This window comes from Triturus cristatus, chromosome 6, assembly GCF_964204655.1.
Source record: "Triturus cristatus chromosome 6, aTriCri1.1, whole genome shotgun sequence".
Taxonomy (NCBI): Eukaryota; Metazoa; Chordata; class Amphibia; order Caudata; family Salamandridae; genus Triturus; species Triturus cristatus.
The window spans coordinates 488,045,021-488,066,350 of record NC_140589.1 but is presented as its reverse complement, the minus strand read 5'-3'; positions in this window follow the sequence as shown (position 1 = coordinate 488,066,350).

Below are 21,330 nucleotides of genomic sequence, written 5' to 3'. Positions count from 1 at the left end.
AACATATCTGTTAACATGTAAACCTGATCTTAGCACTCTATGTGTTTTAGGGGGTACAGGGGTTGAAACTACAGTGCTAATATCAGAATCCATGGGCAAATCGATATCAGGCAAGGAAACCGGAGTAGACTCTGTTACACAAACACCCACCCTCGATGGGGAAACTGTAGGTGCCGATGCTTGGCTGTCATCAAATGAATGGATCTCGGCCGAAACTAATAGGCTTGTAGTCTCAGGACCACGATTGCTGGTCAGACCTAGGGATAGTCTGCGTTCCTTGTTGATTTTGTCTACGACTTTGACTAAATAATTATCAAGTGTAGACACAGTTGAACGAGGGGTCCCAGTCGTTTTAAACATGCTGCCCAAAAATGAAAATCAAAATAATATAATAAAATTTCTAAAACAATAGCACCCGTTTAAAATAGCACTTACTATGAAATGATACCACCAATATAAAAGTTAGATACAAATTAAAAGTTGTTATATACCGTGGTGAAATGCCTTGGAATAGAATGCTTATTAGCTAATACTATATTCCTAAGACCTTTATGTGCAGGGAACAGAAGCCAACTACACACCACAGGAACACGTATATAACATGTGAGGGCACGGACCTAAATAGCGTAACACAACACCTCAAAATCCACAACATACAGCGAGGTGTCGTTGAGCCACAACAAAATTAAAGCACCCTGATTACTTCAGTGTATTTAGCGAAGTCCAGATGTTACCGACTAAGGGGGGTAGCCCAGCCCGGCCTCTTCCGGCCCCGGACGGCCACAGACGGTCCCGCCCTTGTCCTGGGCTTCTCCCGGCGCCGACCCGCGCGCGATCCCGCGACGCGGAGGGAGCGTCTGTCTTTTAAACGCCTCCGGGCGCTTTGGTGACGTCTGGGGCGCTAGGGTGCCTGGGAGCAGTAGTCTCCCCACACCGGGCCGCGAGGTGGTCTGGCGGCGGCGGCGGCGGGGAAACGCACAGCGGAACACCAGCGGTGCGTGAGGAAGGCAGAAAAGGGCAGGACACCAGCGACTCCCTTCGCAGCTCAGGTAAATGTCAGGTCTCAATGCACACACCTCCCCTTGTGTGGGAGGCCCAAGTACCCGCGAGAGGCAAGGGCCCAAATCGTAGTGATGCGACATTTTGGATAGGCAATGTTTATGTCGCATCACTACGTTTTGGGCCCGTGCCTGTCGCGGGTATTTGGGCCTCCCACACAAGTGAGGCACCATTTTTACCGGGAGACCCAGGGGAACGCTGGGAGGTGTGAAATTTGAGTGAGCCCGGTGATGCCACAACTTTCCCACACAAAAAAGTGTGAAAAAAGTGATTTTTTCAGCTAAAATTGAGGTTTGCGGGGGATTCTGGGTAAGGAAACGTTGGGGGATCCACGCAAGCCATACCTCCCTGGAAGCCCCCGGGCGTCTAGTTTTCAGAAATGTATGGGTTTGGTAGGTTTCCCTAGATGGCCGCCGTGCCCCGGGCCAAAACCCCAAGAGACCCCCCTTGCAAAACCAGGTGGTTTTGAGATAGGCAATGTTGATGTCGCATCACTACGTTTTGGGCCCTTGCCTGTCGCGGGTAGTTGGGCCTCCCACACAAGTGACGCACCATTTTTACCGGGAGACCCAGGGGAACGCTGGGAGGTGTGAAATTTGAGTGAGCCCGGTGATGCCACAACTTCCCCACACAAAAAAGTGTGAAAAAGGTGATTTTTTCAGCTAAAATTGAGGTTTGCAGGGGATTCTGGGTAAGGAAACGTTGGGGGATCCACGCAAGCCATACCTCCCTGGAAGCCCCCGGGTGTCTAGTTTTCAGAAATGTATGGGTTTGGTAGGTTTGCCTAGATGGCCGCCGAGCACGGGCCAAAAAGACAGTTGACCCCCTTGCAAAACCAGAACGTTTTGACATTGTTTCTACAACGTGAGCATTTCGGCACAATATTGCATGGACAATGTGACAGACATTTTGAGGTTTGCAGGACATTAAGGATAAAAAACCTTTTTGTAATTCACAAGAGAGACATCACCATATCTACAGTTGGTGGGTTATTTTTACATGGAACATACACCTTGGCAGAGAAACTAAAAAGACAAAGAATCCTGCACAGCCACCTATTCCTCAAACGCACACACATACTGGTTGGATTTGGCACGAGGGCGAGTGATGGTTCAGTACATTAAATTTTATTAACAAGAGATTTCACAAAAATGAAATGCACTGTCAATAATTCAATGGAGAAAAAACTGAACCAATGACTCGCAGCTCGTGAGCTGTAAAGCCACGACAAGGCACCAACCGCTTTACAGGCCATTCACACATCTTTCATACGTGATACACACAAGACCATTCGCACCATCAGGCACAAAAACAACACATTACAAAATTCACAAAAGGGACAAGGTACACCCTGCTTCAGAAAGGCAAATATTACTGCACAGCCATCTAATCCTCAAGCACACACACATACTGGTTGGATTTGGCACGAGGGTGAGTGATGGTTCAGAATATACAATTGTATTAGCAAGTGATTTCACAAAAATGAAATGCACCGTTAATAATTGAAAGGGCGAGAAACTGAACCATTGACTCACAGCTCGTGAGCTGTAAAGCCACGACAAGGCACCAACCTCTTTACAGGCCATTCATACACCTTTCATACGCGTGAGACATACAACATCATTCAAACCGCCAGCCGCGGGCCCATCACATAACAAAACTCACACCAGCACACAGCGCCATTCAAGGGCCCATCACTTTCACATGCCCACATTCCTGATGCAGCAACTACACAAGCAGATGGATTGCGTGGAGTGGCACTCAGCTAGCAGTGTGTGTAGTGACCAGCAGCAAGTCACTACTCACACACAGCCAGCCGAGCGCCAGTCCACACACACCGCTAGCCGAGCACCAGTCCACGCACACCGCTAGCTAAACACCAGTCCACGCACACCGCTAGCCAAGCGCCAGTCCAGGCACACCACCAGCCAATCGCCAGTGCACGCACACCGCCAGCCAAGCACCAGTCCACGCACACCGCCAGCCAAGCACCAGTCCACACACACCGCCAGCCAAGCACCAGTACACGCACACCGCCAGCCAAGCACCTGTCCACGCACACCACCAGCCAAGCACCAGTCCATGCACACCGCCAGCCAAGCACCAGTCCACGCACACCGCCAGCCAAGCACCAGTCCACGCACACCACCAGCCAAGCACCAGTCCATGCACACTGCCAGCCAAGCACCAGTCCACGCACACCGCCAGCCAAGCACCAGTCCACGCACACCACCAGACAAGCACCAGTCCATGCACACCGCCAGCCAAGCACCAGTCCACGCACACTGCCAGCCAAGCACCAGTCCACGCACACCACCAGCCAAGCACCAGTCCATGCACACCGCCAGCCAAGCACCACTCAACGTACACCGCCAAAGAAGTGCCAGTCCACACACACTGCCAACACATTTAGGATTTTTTTAGACAAAAATAGAAACACAAACAAATCACAAATAGATACAAATCTACAAACACAAAATCAGAAACTAAACACATTGCACTAACGGCAACCTTGAAACAGAATCAAATTTTTCAAAGAATACAAACCAATCAGTTAACTTTACCACTCATGAATGCTCCCAAAAATTCTTTTGCGTATGGTACGCTCTAAAACAAGCAGGGACACACAGCCCAGGTTTAGATGGACAGTCGGGGCAATACATACGAATATCCTTCCGCGTACCTCTTCGCCAACAGACTCTGCATCTCCTAGTGGGAAAATCTTTTGCCGGTGTGGGAGGGATGAAATCAGGAAAGTGGCGATCTTTCAATCGAACCACATCCTCCACTACTCCAAATCTAGGAACACTTGCCTGTTCCACAACAACAAGGCTAGCTATCACAGGGTGCTGAAACTGAAGAAATGTCAACTTTGACGCAGGAGAACACTCCTTGAACACAATAAAAGCATTGAACATTGCTAATTCGAAGAAATGGATGGCCAACTTCTTATACCAAACATAAGCCTTCCGAATAGCAAAGTAAGGTTCCAACCTCTGATCTACTCTGTCAACACCACCCATGTGCTTATTGTAGTCTAGAATGCACACAGGTTTGCACACTTCAGCAACCTGACCCCAAACAGTCACAGGTGAAGTTCTCTCATCATGGATGGTAGTCAGCATGTACATATCCCTCCTGTCCACAAATTTTACAGCTAGTAGTTCATCACTACGCAAGGAACTGCACTGCCCCCTCTGAAGTTTTTTGCAAACAAGCTCTTTCGGATAAGCTTTACGGTTAGAGCGGATTGTGCCACATGCAAAAGTGTCCACTTTATACAATTCCTTAAATAATTGCACAGCAGTATAGAAGTTATCAAGGTACAAATGGTGGCCTCTGTTAAACAGTCTCCTAGCAAGATCCCACACAATTTTCTCTGCAACTCCAAAAGTGGACGGACAACCTGGGGGGTCAATAGCAGAATCTCTACCAGTGTACACACGAAAATTAAAAACATATCCTGTCCTACTCTCAGACAACATATACAGCTTAATTCCATAGCGTGTCCTCTTGCTAGGGATGTACTGCCTAAAAACCAAACGGCCCTTGAACAAGACCAAAGACTCATCAATAGATATTTCTTTCCCTGGAGTATAGATCTCAGAAAATCGATCCACAAAGTGATCAAGAACGGGCCGAATCTTAAAAAGACGGTCACAGTCAGGGTGATCTCGTGGCAACGCCATAGAATTATCAACAAAGTGCAGCATACGTAGCAAAAGTAAATACCGATTACGAGTCATAACTGCAGGAAATATGGCAGTTGCCAACAAGGGGCTAGTAGACCAATATGAAGCCAAGGTTGGCTTCCTTACCACACCCATCAATAAAGTCAAACCCAAAAACTTCTTAGTCTCTTCCAGAGATGTGGGAGTCCACCGGGTAGCTCTAGACTGGGGCCTAAGTTTGTCGCTGTTGTTCCTCAAAAACTGTTCAGCATACAAATTCGTCTGCTCAACAATCTCACCCAAAAATACATCATCCATAAACAACTGAAAAAACTGTATAGGCAAAAAGTTTTCACAATTCACTGTACACCCTGCATCACCGCTAAAGGCAGGCAACACCGGCTGTACCATGTTTGGATCAACCCAAAGTCCAGCACTTCCAGTAGGAAGCCTAGCAGCCTCAGACTGCAATCCAGATGCCTCTTGCACCATCGGCACAGCAGTTTCCTCCTCTAAGACAGGCACTTCATCCGCACTGAGAGTTGCTTCATCCACACCAAGAGTACCTTCATCTGCACTGAGAGTACCTTCATCATCCGATGATTCCATGTTGAGTGAAAACTCACTGCCAGAATCTTCCCCTCCCTCCTCTCCCTCAGACGCACTGTCAGTCTCATAATCATGCTCAGAGGAAGATTCAAGAAGCATACCGACCACCTGTTGAGCAGTCATTCTACGGCTAGCCATATTGCTTACTAATAAAGGTAACTTGTCAAACAAGTCAACAACAACAAACTCTTTGTAAAATAAGTAATAAACAAAAAGCACCTTTATCAAAAACTCAAATATACTCCAAAACAATACCACTCACTTGCCAGAGGCAGCTAAACTACTCACCACCACCAACTCTGTACAGACACAGTATGGATCAACAATATCCCACTAAAAAAGAAAGAGAAAAGCAATTACACATAAGACTATGCAAAACACATCGCAAAGAATTTCATGCTCAAACCACTAACTAAATATGCCGCCATTATGACATCACTTACAAAGAAATTCATTCAGACATTATATTATTACTCATTTGGTGTAAATACAACAACAAAAAATTTCTTACCAACACAATGCAACTACACAAAACTGCAGAACAGCCACCGTCGAAAAGCTTTAGACTAGAATAAAAAGAAGAAAAAAAACTTTATTGTAACATATGCATAAAATGCTCTAGACCATCACGTACTGCGCAAAATGTATTGCTTGACCCTCCCACTTTCAAAAAGGAAAGATCAATGGCCCAATCCTTTACAAGCAACGCGGCGAGAATCTGGAACTGAGCCTCAGCTCCGGACCACCCCCTCCCTCTTCCCAGTCCTTCAAAACTAACCTCAAAGTTCTCCTCCTGCAAAGACACTTCCAAACTTAATTCACACCCTCTCTATTGTGTGAAGGAAGTCTTTACATTATAGGAAATTCTGTTCTCCATGCCCGTAGAAGTGCCTACCCAGTGTGTTCCTGTGTTTTGCGTGTCTGCCATTTATTGCACTTTTATACCTCTACTTGTACTTTGTACTCTTTTGTAAGTTGACACCACTACAGTACACCTGCTTGTGCTAAGACATCAAGCCTTCTAAGGTCCAGTGGGGCCTTCTACGGTGTAGCATGGGAATGTGCTCCCTCAGTACAGTGGTGTGGTGGACTGGTCATGAATGCTGAACCCGGTTCCCCATTTCCAAATTCAACAGCTCCGGCCATAGTGCCACATCCCCACTGAACGCCATACTTGCCCACTGAGAGAAACTCGCACTGCCTTCAGCTATAACCTAATTGTGCCCGCTATAAACACTTGGATGTGGCTCAATTCAAATTATGCACTTGATAAGAGTAATACGCTGCCTAAAAAAAAAAAAACACTCCTAGGGAATGCAAAGCATGTGAAATGTAAGCAGAAACAACATGGTTACCTAAACGATCTCTCACTAACTATTCAGAAATCAGCGAGTGGTTTCACCGGAAAAGTTATGGACATGACTAGAGGGCCCTGAAGGGAACCGTTTCACTGTCCATTGCTTACATCCTTACAAAACATAAGCAGTATGGTAGACCACATCCATAAACACAGAACCATGGTGCACATTGTGTTTTCCAATTCACCCATCAACCAGGTATTGCAGTACCTCCAGAAATAGTACACTCTCCCACCCTGGAAACAACAATGCTGTTCAAAGGAAGACGAGAAAACGAAAGTAGCAATACACTGGCAAACTCTGATGCTGGTGTACTTGGATGCAAATGAAATCAATCTGGCCACTTTGCAACCCCTCTGTCTTACTTTATTTCGCCCCCCCTGGGAACAACAATGCTGTTCAAAGTTAGATGAGAAAACGAAAGAAGCACTTCACTGGCAAACTCTGATGCTGGTGTACTTGGATGCAAATAAAAACAATCTGGCCACTTGGCAACCCCTCTGTCTTACTTTATTTCGCCCCCCCTGGGAACAACAATACTGTTCAAAGGAAGACGAGAAAACGAAAGTAGCAATACACTGGCAAACTCTGATGCTGGTGTACTTGGATGCAAATGAAATCAATCTGGCCACTTTGCAACCCCTCTGTCTTACTTTCTTTCGCCCCCCCTTGGTACAACAATGCTGTTCAAAGGAAGACAAGAAAACGAAAGAAGCACTTCACTGGCAAACTCTGATGCTGGTGTACTTGGATGCAAATAAAATCAATCTGGCCACTTTGCAACCCCTCTGTCTTACTTTATTCCCCCCCCCACCCCTGGGAACAACAATGCTGCTCAAAGTTAGACGAGAAAACGAAAGTCGCACTGCACTGGCAAACTCTGATGCTGGTGTACTTGGATGCAAATAAAATCAATCTGGCCACTTTGCAACCCCTCTGTCTTACTTTATTTAGCCCCCCCCCTGGGAACAACAATACTGTTCAAAGGAAGACGAGAAAACGAAAGTAGCACTTCACTGGTAAACTCTGATGCTGGTGTACTTGGAGGCAAATAAAATCAATCTGGCCACTTTGCAACCCCTCTGTCTTACTTTATTTCGCCCCCCCTGGGAACAACAATGCTGTTCAAAGTTAGACGAGTAAACGAAAGTAGCACTTCACTGGCAAACTCTGATGCTGGTGTACTTGGAAGCAAATAAAATCAATCTGGCCACTTTGCAACCCCTCTGTCTCACTTTATTTCACCCCCCTGGGAACAACAATGCTCTTCAACGTTACACGAGTAAACTAAAGTAACACTTCACTGGCAAACTCTGTGATGCTGGTGTATTTCCATACTAAAAAAAACAAAACAGGGCACTTTGCAACCCCTCTGACTTATTTTGTTTCACCCCCCACCCCCCCTGCCAGCACCCACCGATCACAAGATGTAAAATAAATCAATCTGGCCACTTTGCAATCCCTCTGTCTAACTTTATTTTGCCCCCGGGGAACAACAATGCTGTTCAAAGGAAGACCAGAAAACGAAAGTAGTACTACACTGGAAAACTAAATGATGCTGGTGTATTTGGATGCACATAAAATCAATCTGGCCACTTTGCAACCCCAAAGGCTTACTTTATTTCGCCCCCCACCCCCATCCCACGCTAGCAGCACCCCTAACATAGAAAACGACAAAAAACCAAAAACGAGCATTTTTTTTTTAGCCATTTCACATAAAATCACCTGCGCTTGGACGATCCAAGCGCAGGAACAAAGCGGAGTGTACAAAAAAACATTTCCACCCCCCCCAACATTGTGCCCCCACCCTACCTAACCCACCGATGCAATAATACCCCCTCCCCAGCCCCAAAACTGACCTTTACTCTCCGACGCGCAGGAAGCAAATGGCTTCCTGCGCCTCGGAGAGCAAAGGGGAAGCCTCCGGTGACGTCAGCGCGGCTCGTGTGCTGACGTCATTGATGACGCGGGCGGGGGGGCGGGGGGAAGCAGGGGAAGGTCTTCCCCTGCCTCCCCAGTAAAAAAAAACAAATCGAGGAATCACGGGGGGAGCGCCAGCGCTTCCCCCAAGGGTGGGTCCCATGACGAGATGGTCTCGTCATGGGCACAGCGCGACTGTGCTCCATGACGAGACCATCTCGTCATGGGCACAGAAGGGGTTAATCACTATCCCATATATTTAGTGAGACACTTTAAATTAGTCACTTACACAGTCAATCACAGTGCTACTAAATCCTCCATCCAGACACTTATACATCCAGTCAGTCTTGAATACAGATTGCGAGATATATAATATATATTTGAATATCGAACCATACCACATTCACTAGATGATGTCATCAGTAATGTCATCAGTGATGTCATTTCAGATGTCATCAGTGATGTCATCAGTGATGTCACTGACCATGGGGCATCCGCAGTGGATTGCGGGCGCGCGAGTAATAGTTAGTAGAACTAACTATAAAGGAGGAATTTCAAGGGTTTTGTACGAGTGAAATGTCCTGCTAACTATAACACCCCTGAAACCTATGGTTTTTTCAGTGAATATATAAATATATACATATATATATATATATATATATATATATATATATACATATACATATATACATATATCTATATCCCTCTCTCTGTATATATATCACCTACTGATAGTTGTCGTTGGAACCTAGTTTCCATAGGAAAGGCATTTTTTGATTTGCTAATAACTTTGGCGTCGTTTGACAAATCTTTCTGAAATCCCCCCCAAAAAAAGTCTATCCAGGTCAGCTCCTATCCTGAAATTTAGTGGGTCATTTGTCAAGCGTGGTTTGAGAAAAAAGGGGGATCCCAAAACTCGTTTTCCCCATGTTAATTTCTATAGGAAATTTTTCGACGAGCTACAGCCCAAACTGCTGAATAGAATTACCCTGAATTTGGCAGAAAGGTAGAGCTTGGTTCAGAAAGCGACCTTTTTTTGAAATGATGTAAATCCGTTCAACAGTTTTTGAGAAATTCAAAAAATAAGAGTAAAAAAATTAGTTTCCCATTGGAAACATTGCGCAAGGCTACAGCTGAAACTAATGAACGGAATTACCCCAAATGTGGCAGAAAGGTAGTGCTTGGATCAGAAAGCTACCATTTTTTAAATGGTGTAAATCCGTACAGTGCTTGCTGAGAAATTAGAAAAATAAAAGTTTCAATATCTGGGCGGAGCACAAATCACGCTGGGGTCGCGGGTTCCAGTGTTTTATTTTAATGAGGCCCTTGGGTTCCGGGCGCATTTCTTAAAAAATAATAGCAGGGGCTCACAGGGATTGCGGAGGCCCGCTGGGGTCTGCGCAGTCCCGGGGCTTCACTCCAAAAAGTTTCTCTTTTTTTGATTAGCTCCTATATTGAAAGTTTGGGGGTGAATGGTGTAGGAGGGGCTGAGACAAAAAGGGGGTCCCAAAACGTGTTTTCTCCATGCAATTTCCATACGAAAATGTACAGAAGACTACAGTTTTAATTTTATTTTCAATTTCAATTTTATTTATTATGTTTTGGCACTCCGAAGAGGGCCACATAAACAAAATACACAAATACAAATACATATTCCCAAAGAATAAAATAACAATTACAACACTCTCCGCTGAAAAAGACAGACTACGACACAGACCTCCATATTTCATCAATAAATAGCTAAAAAACCTTTAAAAAAGTTAAAAATATTGAAGCAAAACATTTCATTTGGAGGACTATATAAAGCCTGCAAAAAAGAGTTCATATCCAGGATACCCAATTGCAAACATGTTGATCTTAACCACTTTAAGCGAAGTGGACGCAATGCCGGACATATCAACAATACATGATTACGATCCTGTGCAGACATATTACATAAGTTGCATAAAGGAGAGGACCCATACCATTTTGCCAAAAGAGTATTAAGTGGCAATAGATCCTGCCTCAAGAGGAACCAAAATCTCCGAATACCATGAGGTAAATTCCAAATGACATAGGGTTGGACAAACTTCCTTAGGTATGTATTAGTCAGAAGAACACCTCCCTTCTTAGCTACCATGGACTTTTTGTCCAACATAAAACAAAGAGTCCAGGAAGCCTGTTTCAGAAGAGATTTTATCTGGGAGGGAGAGATAACAAAAATAGTGCTCTCATCTAATTCAAGCAGAGCCACAGCCTTTCTGAAATTTTTAACAATTTGAGAGTACTCTCTAAAACTTCCCAACAATTCCCCCTTGAGAAGGGATCTCAGAGACCCCATTTCACCTCTAGCGAGGCTGGCAACCCATCGTACTAAGGCAGATAGGCCCTGCACCCAACTGCTACGGAGACCAAACTCAAGTCTGCAGGAAGCTACAGAACAAGCAGAATTAAGAGAGGTTATAGACCTTAATAATTTTCCTTCGACCGTCTGTAGAAAACCCCAATGCTTTAGATTGACCACTTCCATACAGGAGGGTTGATGGAATTTTTGCCCTATAAACCTCGAGTAAACAAGCAAAGTGTACAGAAGACTACAGGTGAAACTGCTGAACGGAATTACGCCAAATTTGGCAGGGGGAAAGTTGTTGGTCCAGAAAGCACACTTTGATGGTGTAAATCCGTTCAGTAGTTTTTGAGAAATATAAAATTTTACAATATCGATATTTGAGAATTCTGACATCTGATTGGCTGAGGGGTTACGAGCAAGAGCTTGTGACTCATTGGCTGTGAACGGTTGAAACCAGGAAGTGTTGGCAGCTATTTTGTGATTTACTCCGTCAGCTCGCATCTCTCCATGTAGAACCCATCGGGTTCATAGTTTTACCTCTGCAAGGCAACACTGGCATCTGTGTCTGTGTAAGATATGCTTTTCACACTACCTCTCCTCATATCACAAGGTTGCGGCTATGCCTTTAGAAGCCCGTCCGTCGACTGGGAGCTCTGTGAGTTAGTCTGTCGGTACAATCCTCTACACTACCCAGAGACTACCCAAACACCACTGCACTGTCGTAAACTCTAAAACACTACCCCAGCACAATCTCCTATACTACCCAAACACCACTGCATTGTCGTAAATCCCAAAACACTACCGCAGCAGGACCGCCTACACTACGCAAACACCACTGCAGTACCCTAAACCCTAAAACACTATCCCCAGCCTGACCCGTACAGTACCAAAACACCACTGCACTACCCTAAACCTTAAAACACTATTCCCAGCACGACCCCGTACACTACACAAACACCTCTGCACTACCCTAAACCCTGAAAACCTTACTCCCAGCACGACCCCCTACACTACCCAAACACCACTGATCTACCCTAACGCCTAAAAGCCTACCCCAGCACAACCCCCTACACTACACAAACACCACTGCAGTACCGTAAACACTAAAACACTACTCCGAGGACGACCCCCTACATTACATAAACACCACTGCACTACCCTAAGCCCCAAAACACTACTCCCAGCATTACCCCTTACACTACCCAAACACCACTGGATTGTCGTAAACTCTAAAAGACTACCTCCAGCACGATTCTTACACTACCCAAACACCACTGCACTTCCTTGAACCCTAAAACGCAACCCCCAGCACAAACCCCCAAACACTACACAAACACCACAGCACTTCTCTAAATCCTAAAACAGTACTCCCTGCATGACTTCCTTCACTACACAAACACCACTGTGCTACCCTAAATCCTAAAACACTTCTCTCAGCATGATCTCCTACATTACACAAACACCACTGCATTGCTGTAAACCCTAAAGCACTACTCCCAGCATGACCCCTTACACTACCCAAACACTACTGCATTGTCGTAAACTCTAAAACACTACCCCAGCAGGACATCTACACTACAAACACACCACTGCAATACCTTAAACCCTAAAACACTACCCCCACCACGACCCCCTACAGTACCCAAACACCACTGTATTACTCTAAACCCTAAATCACTACCCCAGCATGACCCCCTACACTACACAAACACCACTGCGCTACCCTAAATCCTAAAACACTACTCTCAGTATGACCTCCTACACTACACAAACACCACTGTGCTATTCTAAACCCTAAAACACTATTCCCAGCACGAACCTCCAAACACTACACAAACATACTGCACTACTCTAAATCCTAAAACAGTACCCGCAGCACAACCCCTTACAGTACACAAACACCACTGTACTACCCTAAAGCATAAAACAGTACCAGTCCGTCGGCTCGCAGGTCTGCGTCTGCGAGCCGTCGTGTCCATAGCTGTACATGTGTGAGCCAGTCCGTTAGGTGATAGGGGTGTCTCTGCTAGCAGGGCTGTTGGCTTGTTGGTGTCCCTTTGCGAGTTAGACCCGAGCTCTCCCTCTGCGAGCCAGCACGTTGGTGTGTGTTTGCGAGCTGACGGCCCGTAGCTCTCCCTGTGCAAGCCGAGCCCACGGGCTGCAGCTCTCCATCTGCAAGCCTGCCCGACGGCCCGCAGGTCTCCCTGTCCTAAGTGGATCGCAGCTGTCACTCTGCGAACCGATCTTTGGAATATAAGGCTGCTCTAAAAAGAGCCCTTGTGTTTATTAGTTGGCGCTACATATAAGTGCGGATGCACAGCTTCAGTTTATTTAGAAAAAATCGATTTACCTGATCTGTAAAGTGTACTCCATCACTTCTGTAGATATCAGCTATATGAAAACGTATGTTGTTGTTGTAGATCGCTCCCATTCTATGGTCTCTGAGGTATGCAGAGACAGCTTTGTTGACATTCTTCCTAGATTTTTCAATCTGAGGACAAAATTGGTATGACCAATTCCACTTCTGTCTTTGGCATATATTGGAATATACAAAGACAGTTTGAGGCAAAAGCCACATCAAATGTCTAAAGGTGTCCTTCATTAGCATTTTCAAACTTACCCCAGTCAATGTGCCTAGGACATTACCACCACAGTGCAAAATCATGAGGACAGGGTGCTGGAGATGCAAACAGGTTTTAACCAAAGGGAGCAATTGGGGCCACTTCAATCCTCTCTGTCCAAACCATTTAATGTACAGATTTTGTAAACCTAGGTCTAAATCAATACGTCTCTGTTCTGCATACCTCTTGCACTAGAAAACATAGCTATGTCCTATGACCCACACTAGAATTTTGAAGGTATAGCTGGAAGATATGGATAGATGTCTGTAGCTCATGCAGTCTGTTCGTAGAATAAGAGATATGTTTAAAGATGCAGACCTAGTTTTTAGTCTCATACAAAAGGATAACTGATTGGGTGATGTAAAGCATTGTTTAATGTAGGGTGTACAGTTTGTCGAAAAGCATCTTTGTCATTGGTTAATAAAAAGCAGTTCCAACGTGGTGTACATATCAAAGGATATAATTTGCTCAGTTCAACCACACTTGCTACTCGCATTTTAAAGGTGGTTCGAACTTAAAACAAATGGTGAACTTTTAACCTGCAGGTGCGTTAAATGTTCGAGAAAAAGGTGTAAAAAATATATCGGTAGGTTTAAAAAAATGATGAACTTTTTAACCTGCACATGCCGTAGAATGTTCTAGAAAGTGTTGATAGGGTACGTTGAACTTCTCACCTGTATGTGTCCTTAATTTTTTTTTTAAATGATTATATGGGAAGTTCAAAAATAACCAATAGAGAGAAGTTTTGCAGTTTGAAAAAATCAAGGAACTATTCTGATTTGTTCTTTACATGTATTTATGTGTGGAGCAACAGGGAAATTTTGCCATTACTGGTTCCATTCTTGACGAGAGCGGTGCAATATATTTACTCTGTGACAAAGAAAGAATTGCATACATTTGTGACATTTGGAATCTGCATACCAACTACGAACGTAAGTTAGAAATTAAGAAGGTGTGTTATGTGTTGTGTGGTTAATATTTGAGGCGTTATTTTTAACTTTGAAAGTATTTTTTATTTCTAAGCTATAGTGTTAGTGAAGTGTGGTGTTTCACATTGGTTCTAAAAGATGTATAAAGTGTGACTAATTGCTAAAGAATTACTGTATATATGTTTTGGCGTTTTTAAGATAAGAAAATGTAACTTATCTTCTGTAAAAGACTGTATGGTTTTAAAAATTATATGTAGCGTTTATTTGGATTTGAATATGTATTGCGATGAGATAAATAGAATGTCACACGTTTCCAAATTATTCTTAGTCTGGAAATAGTGGGGAAGGGGTTATAGTAGAAAATGTATATGTTATTAACTTAACAGAGATGGAAGAAAAACCAGAAATGTTATGTGGACAATTTGTGGTCTCATTTTTTACATAAAGAGGTAGATTTCAATATCAGTTAAGACTAGTGTGTTACTGGGAGGCTTTGGATTTTGGTGTTGTTATGAAATGCAAGTTGTTGAGGAGCATTTCATCAGAAGACAATGTTTATAAATATGTGAGAGATAAAAAATAAATGAAAATGTTTTATGTATATTTTCAGAATGATTTTGTTGACAATGCTAAAGTAAATGTGATTATTAGTGAAGGTAATTGTCAGGGTGTGTTTGTCTGTTGAATATACGTAGGCCTATAAGTGGTCCGGGTCTTGTCGGTACTGAGCTCCGTCATCCGTTTGAGACAGTTGTCAAATATATAATCCCAGTTAAAGCTGTTAATAATGGTATAGTATAGGGACGATACATAAAATATTTGGGAATTACACCATTATTTACTCTGTCTTGTTCTCACCACCATTTTGTGCCCCCAGTGGCACTGTTTATAAAAATAATCTAATACAGTTCTTTGTATTATAAAAATAGCACTTCTAAGTTTATTGCTATATTGGTAGGGTTTGTACTATATAGAGAATGGTGCAATCAGTTTCATTGGTATACAACTTCACTGTGTTAAGTTGGAAATATTAGATATGTATAGGTTGTGATGTTATATTTTACACTGTGAGGTATATTTGAATATAAGTGAAGACAGGTGTTATACTGCGAACCCATTGAAAATGTGCACAGATTACATGGAGAGTAAATGGATAAAGTAAACGTACATGTTGCTTTCTGTATGTGTGTGATTAGAAGCATTTGATGATGCTTTAAGATATAATCTAAATAGTGTTTGTGCTTTACAATTGGCTATACTCCACTGTGTTAGTAGTTAGTGACTAGATACTGCTACGAAATAAAGGTGGAGAGGGGCATTTCTTCACAAGAGATATTTTATCAATGTGTGAGAGATAAAAAAGAAAAAAAATGTTTCAGTAATCTTTCTGTAAGATTGGTTCACAGTAGGAAAGTAACTGTTATTATAAGTGATGGAAATTGTTAGGTTTTGTCTCTGTGCTGAACATACGCAGGCGTTGAAGTGGGCCGGGTCCTACCGGTTTCTGAATACTGCTACCGCTTTCAGAGAATCGTATATTTTTTATCCCACTTAAAGCCCTGAATATATGTATATTAAAGGAATGGTAAAAGTTTAGGAATGACACCTCTGTTTACTCTTCTCATCTCACATTCTCCATTCTGTGCACTCAACAGTAGTGTTTATAAAAATTAAGGTATAGAGCTTTATATAGCATGAAAATAGCACTTAAACTTTTATTGGGAGGTCGTAATGAGTTTGAAAGGTACAAAAGGGACGTGACATATGTTTAAAACATTAATTGGTTTTCAGAATAAGCTGTCCCTCTGTGAGTCCTCTGGCCCGCAGTTGTACCTCTGGAAGTGAACACTGGAAATATACCACAGCTCTCTCTCTACGAGATAGTTACTTCACGTTCCCCTTCTCCACATCACCGTCCCACACCTATTCCTTTACAAGTGGACGTCCCGCACCTCTCCCTATACTAGTCGGCCCCCGGCTGTTCCTGTGTGAGGTGGCCCGCAGCTGTCTGTCTACGAGCCAGTCGGCTCGCAGGTCTACCTGTACGAGCAAGATCTATCACACCTGATCATGGGCTTGTATTGGAATTCACAAGGGCATATTATCAAGCCCATTATCACCACTTTAGTTTTTATAATTATATATGTGAATATTTTTATAATTATGCATTTTAATATGTATATATACTTATTTTAATTATATTAACATGTTTTCAAAACTTTTTTTTACAGATATTTTGCATCATTATTAAGAAAGAGATACAATGACGAGAAAACAGCAAAGAAAAAGAAAAGAAAGAAAGGAGGTTTATTTGAAAAAAAAAAGGAAAATAGATATTAGATCCAGTACAACATAGATGTTCCACGAAAAAGTGTTCTGGTAAGAAAAGTAAAGCTTTTTTTTCAAAAACTTGCAAAAACTGTTATTAATATTAAAAAAAATAGACAGAACAAGTACAGTGAAACAAAAGCAAACGAAAAATGTTCAAAAAAGTGGAAAATTGGATTATCGGAAACAGAATTATGTTGGAATATGTAACAAACAATTTTTAGAAATTTGAAAACGGATATATACAAGTAGAGGACTCCAGGATTTACTAAAACAAATTTACATATATAAAAGGAGATCAGCATTTTACAGACAAAAAAGGAGATTCTGAGTGTTATTGAAAAAGCTTTTGAATTAAAATGAAGATTGCTTATCTTAATTTTAAAAATATTGAAACTTTAAATACAATAATGGAGTGAATGAAGGACAAATGTAAGAGAAAAAGAATTGTAAATAGGACACATTTTGGGAAAATATTTTCCAGGGAATGGAAGCATACTTCTAGTATGGAACCTTTTTTAATGAAGAAAGTTATTTTCAACAAAATAGTTTAGTGCATGCAGTTGATACCTGTGGTCATTATTATTAGGTGCGAGATGGTTGTCCAATTCAGAAAGAAAAGCTAGCTCCTAGAAATGTTGAAGAATTAATAGCTGAGGAAGTTCAAGGGAGACATACCCAGGCTCCAGTGTTTACATGGAATTGTAGTAGTATTTGTAGTATACGTCAACAATCTATTGATATTTTACTAAATTTCTTAGGAGAATATGGAAGACAAACTGTGAAACAGAAGATTAAGATATTACAAGGACTGAATCCTTGCAAAGTGAGAATAAATACTGGGTTGCAAGGTCATTCTCTGGCTTGTCTTTCTAGGAAAGTGTGTCAAAGTTGTTTTCATCATTTGAGAATATTAGCAGTACATCATTCAGAAATGCGGAAGTTAGTTAGAAGATTATACTATGTGAAAAGTACTGCATTATTTCTAAATGAAATTAATACAGCTCTTTTGCATGGTTCAGTTTTGGATGTAAAAAAAGTATGTGCTGATATAGAGTTACGTTTCTTTGACGCTCAAGAGAAGTGTAAAGGAAGTGAGACTTTGATATGTGTAGGTGTTGAAGAAGAGGTGGAAGATACTACTGATGTCAAGTTTGAAAAAGAAATAACAAAGTTTAAAGTAGTTTCTGGTGAAAATCCCAACTATGTTTGTAGTTGTTGTTGACGTACTCATTATAAAATTCAAACTAGGAATGTAGATGGGTTTTTAAAAAGTGAAGAGGAAAACACTGATAAACGGAGAGTATTTGCTGCTTATCTGTTTATGGAATTAAGTTTTTAGTTAGGTACTGTACATTACATTTGTAAATATTGTTATAATAAATTAGAAGAAAACAAAATGCAAGCTAGAGCTGTCCATAATGACTTAGAATTAGTACCTATACCTTCAGAACTTAAAGATTTAAATACATATGAGGCTATACTTATACAATCTGTGCCCCCTTTTCAGGCTATAATTCGTATGGAGCCTAAAACAGGTAAGCTGCTTACAACAGATCTACAAAGCGGTTTAAAATAAAGAGTTGTGTATTTACCTTTAGATTTTAAGAAAAAATTTGAAACTGTTGGTGTAGAAAGAGAGGATACTGAAGCTGTAGTCATTCTTGTTAACGGTGTACCCACAAAGAGTCGGAAAATATGTCAAGAGTTAGTAGATGTCACGAAAGTCCAAAAGGCTACATTGTTTCTGGTGCAAAACAATATTTACTATAAAAATGTAAATGTAGAAGACTACAGAAGATGAAACACACATTTCAAGTGGACAAATAGAAAAAGTGGAGAACTCAAGAAAAAAAGAAATTTATGAACATTATACTATACACCCTCTACATTCAAAAGAACTGATAGGAGATACTATTGAATTATTCCACATGAAGAAAGCAAAAGGAACTCCCATGAGTGTGTGGGAAAAAAGTTTGGAAGCTCGTTGTTTTCCACAGCTCTTCCCTACTGGAAAAGGTGGACGATATGATGAACGACCAGTTCAGATTCCAGCTGCAGAATATCGTACTGTACTCAGAAGATCCAAGATTTCATCAGTGTATTCCAAATTTGTTTCATCTTTTATTTGAGAGTGATGCAGTCAACCATATATTAAAAACAGGAACGCATCTTTCACATATTTCTGCAAAGCAATTTATGGACAAAGTTGAAGAAAGAGAGCAACATTTAGTATCACAGTTAATTAATTTCATGGCATGTCAACATGGCACTAATGAATATTGGTATCGACGTCATGGGGAACTAAAAAGTATGTTAAGAAACTTAGGAGCCCCTACGTGGTTTGTTACACTTAGCTGTGCTGAGTACGCATGGCATGATTTACTGGATTTTCTATGAGAAGCAAATTAAAATATTGAATTGAAGACACCTGGAGGCCTGTGTTCCCTAGATCCTGTATATGTTTGCAGATATTTTAATCATAGGTTTGAAGCTATGATGTATTTTTTCTGTAATAAAAAAAATACACCTATTGGCAAAGTTATTGATTTTTTTGGGAGAAAAGAATACCAAGCTAGAGGTGCTCCTCATACATATGCTTTTATGGATCAAGGATGCACCTAAATTTGGAACTGATTTGGATGAGACTGTTTTGTCTTTTATTGAAGACTATGTTACCTGTGCAATTCCAAAAACAGGAGAAGAAAATATCTGAAGAAAGCAAGATTTACGGTTTCAGAGTCATCGATGTGGAAAGTATTGCCCACGGAATATAAATCAAAGGATACATTTTACACAAAATGTCGATTTGGCTTTCACGTCCAGTAATTTCCAAAGGAAGAGTGAACAGTTTTATGTCAGCAGTGAGGCATACCATTACTCGAAAATCACCCAAAAATACTTCGAAGTACATTAATGATTGCAATCTGGTGACTTTGAAGATGTGAAATGCAAATATGGACATACAATATGTTGCAGATAACTCAATTGCTGTTTCTCGCTATGTCGCATCATATATTACCAAGTCTGAGAAGACAGAATTGAAATAAATGTGGGAGGAAATTTCGCAGGAGAAGACACTTAGCAAAAAAATTGTACAGCTTCAGCTTGAAAATGCTTTCACATCGAGAAATTGGATCTTACAAATGTTCAGATCAATTGACATCTGCAAGTTTATATTCAAAGTCAAGAGGGATCATCTGGATATGTCTTGGTCTTTCAGCAGCACGAAATCAAGTTTTGAAATCTGTACAAGAAATTGAATACTTGGCACTGAATGAACCGGAAAGTACAGATATTCTGAAAACAAATATGTTGGATACGTACTATCCAAATAGAAGTCCATACATGGAAAACATATGTCTATATGAAATACTGCAACATTATAGTTTTTAAAAAAATGTCACAGAAAATATAAATGAAGGAAAATACACTGTAATTGGATCTGAAGGATGTTTGGTAAAGCATGACAAAGGAAATCTGATTAATCACAGGAAATTAAGTTCTGACACTCCAGATAAAAGATTTTTTTCTATTTAGCTCTTCAAACCTTGGCGGACTGAAATGGGATTACTTGGACATTGTGCCTAGTATGAGGATTCTTTCAATGCATGTAAAGATAGATTTGAATGTACAATTTTTCCAAATTATCTCCAAATGTTGAACGAAAGAACTATTACAGCTGAAATAGCTAGAGATAGTTCTCAAGATAGTCAGAGTTCTGCTCCACAAAGTCAAGATCCACTAGGAGAAGCCATACTTGAAAATAAAGCGGCAATAGCAATGAGTGAAGTGGAAACGGTGATGCAGCAAGAACAACAGGATAATATTGATTTGGAAAATTTAGAAGAACATCTGAATACTGAACAGAAAGGAATATATCACCAAGTTACACAACAGATACAATATGGATTACTGCATGAAAATAATGATTGCCAATGTACATCATTTAGACCTATTCTTATGTACATCAGTGGACAAGCTGGAACGGGAAAGAGTTTTCTTGATTAAATGTTTGTCAAGTTATGTACAGAAAACAACAGATTTACATTTGTCTTGTTTTGTAACTGCTCCAACTGGATTAGCAGCACACAACATTAAAGGGATTACATTACATCGTCTACTTATGTTACCAGTAGAACATGAAAATAAATTGGAATACCACAAGCTAGCTGGAGAAGCTTGTTTCAAACTTTCAAGAAAACTAAAGAAAATGAAACTTCTAGTAATTGATGTAACTAAGCATGGTCTCTAACTTAATGCTTGCGTTTGTACATTTGAGGATGCAGCAGATTTTAAAAACAAATTACGATGTTTTATTTGGAGGAAAACATGTAATTGTATTTGGTGATCTACTACAACTCACACCTGTGAAAGGCCAACCAGTTTTTAAGATCCTTCTTCAAGAAGATACTAAAAAATCATTGGGAAGTATTGGAAATATAAACATTTGGACTTCTTTTGAATATAAGGAACTTACTAAGAACATGCGACAAGCAAATGACG